Raw genomic sequence first — 2,578 nt, forward strand, 5'->3', positions numbered from 1 at the left:
TGAACACTTTAACTGCGTATTTATTACTGTAAAAAATTTAAATATGCGGAAAGAGCAGCATTATAACGGAATGTTCATCTAATACTTCGTCCTTTACCGTCCCACCCTCTACACAAACACACAGAGAGTGTGGGGATGGCTAAAATAACAGGAATTGAGCTGAAATAAAAGGCGAGTATCCCTGCTTCCGATGTCGAGGTCGTTACAGCAGGTTGTCCACCGAGGTTGAGGGATCAAAGCCAGTAGTGTAGGTTAGGCACGGCCTCACAGTCAATAGGTTTTTCTCTGCCGTTACACAACAGAGAATAGAGTTGTCCACACAAGATATCAATAAAGTTTTAAGCACCTTGCCCTGCCCTCTGCTGGTGGCTGGGTTGAATGTCCGTGCAGTTCAGCCTGAATGTGGAAAGAAAAAGGTCTTAGAGGGGGCTCCCCATCCCGCCAGCCCAATTTCCTCGCCCTTCGCACTCCCGCCAGCAGCGGGATTCTCCATTCCCGCAGGCGGAGAATGGGGGGCGCGATTCTCTGAAATGGAGACAGAGGGCGGGATTGTCCACTCCCACGCCGGTTGGCAGAAACGCCTGGGCCGCCAAAATTTCCGGGTACGCCGGTCCGACGCCCTCCCGCGATTCAGCCAAGCGGCGGGAACGGCCCAGTCGAGTTTCGCTGGCCGCAGGCCGGAGAATCGCCGGAGACACCCAAAATGGCGATTCTCCGGCACCCCCGCCATTCTGCCGCCCGGATGGGCCGAGCGGCCAGGCCAAAACGACGAGTTCCCCCGGCGCCGTCCACACCTGGTCGCTGCAGTCGGGGGTGGAGCGTGAACGCTGGGGGTGCGGCCTGTGGGGGGGGCGAGGAGGGATCCTGCACCGGGCTTCACCTGAAATGAGGCGTGGCCCGCGATCGGTGCCCGCAAGATCTGTCCCCCATCTTCTTGCGGGGCGGACTTAGAGAGGACGGCAACCATGGATGCGTGGATTGCGCTGGCCAACCCATGCATGCACGGATAATACGCGTTATGTGGGGCCGGCCGCGTCATCTATGGGGCGCCGCTTTTACACGGGCGACAATGTCTGGCATGTGTAGATGACGCGGCCCCGATCCTGGCCCATTGTCAGGGCCTGAATCGGTCGGGACCGGGGCCGTTCCGCGTCGTCGTTAACCTCGACGACGTTCACGACGGCGTGGCCACTTCAGCGTGGGAGTGGAGAATCGCGCCCAGAGTGTTCGCGCCGTCGTGAACGCCGTCGAGGTTCACGACGGCGAGAAACGGCCCCTATCCCGACCGATTCAGGCTCCGAAAATGGGCTAGAAGCAACTCCACGTCATTTAAGCGCGCCAGGCCTTGGCGCCATGTAAAGGCGGCGCCGCATACATGACGTGGCCGGCGCCGCATAACTGCCGTCACCCACGCATGTGTGGTTGCCGTCCTCCCCGAATCCGCCCCGCAAGAAGATTTCCAATGGATCTTGCGGGGCTGCGGAAGAAAGGAGGCCCTCCTTCAGAGAGGCCGGCCCGACGATCGGTGGGCACCTATCGCGGACCAGACAACATTTGAGCTCCCCGTGGAGGATCACCCCCATCCGCAGGCCGCCTCCCCAGCGTTCCCGCGCTGTTCCCGCTGGCAGCGACCAGGTGTGGACGGCGCCAGGGGGGGCCCGCCGTTTTGGGCAGTCCGCTCGGCCCATACGGCACTGAGAAACGCGGGGGTACTGGAAAATCGCCATTTTGACTGTCTCGGGCGATTCACTGGACCGCGCCACGCAAAACGCGATTGTGCCGAGCTGGCCGCTTCCGTGAATCGCGGGAGGGGTTCGGACCGGCGTCGCGGGAAAATCTGTCGAGCCAGGTGATTCTCTGAAACGGCTGGGGAGCAGAGAATCGCGCCCGGGGTTTTCCCCATTGTTGGCCCCCCATGACATCGGGAAACGCACGCTGCTGGGTGAGCTGCCAGCGTGGCGGTTGATCCCGCCGATGGAGAACCCCTTTCTTCGGATCTTCACAACGAATACATTAGTTGAGAGAGATGTATCAGAGCTGTGACCCTTCAACTTCTGACCAAAACGAAAGTAAAAGCAAGTCTCCTGAAAGAACATTCCAGAGACAACTCAATCAATCAATGCCTGTCCTCGGGAAGACATCGGCTGGATTCTCAATCGGAGGGATGCTCCGCAAAGGCGACAGCTCACGCCAGCAGAATTCCCGAAGGCGTGGCGGTACCCACATTGGAATCTGCATTTGTCGGCTGGCATACCCAGAGTGTATAATTCCTGTCCGTTCCACTTCCTCATTTAAATTTCCGTTTTTTTAAAGGGCAGCAGTTGGCGCAGTGGTTAGCACTACTGCATCCCGGCGCCGAAGTCCCAGGTTCGATCCTGGCTCTGGGTCACTGTCCGTGTTGAGTTTGTACATTCTTCCCGTGTTTGCGTTGGTTTCGCCCCCACAACCCAAAGATGGGCAGGGTAGGTGTATTGGCCACGCTAAATTGCCCCTTAATTGGAACTAAATGAATTGGGTATACTGAAAGTATTCTTTAAAAATCCGTTATTATTTTCGCTTTTGCCATTTTTTTACATGG

The sequence above is a fragment of the Scyliorhinus torazame genome, chromosome 20 (assembly GCF_047496885.1).
Source record: "Scyliorhinus torazame isolate Kashiwa2021f chromosome 20, sScyTor2.1, whole genome shotgun sequence".
NCBI classification, from domain to species: domain Eukaryota; kingdom Metazoa; phylum Chordata; class Chondrichthyes; order Carcharhiniformes; family Scyliorhinidae; genus Scyliorhinus; species Scyliorhinus torazame.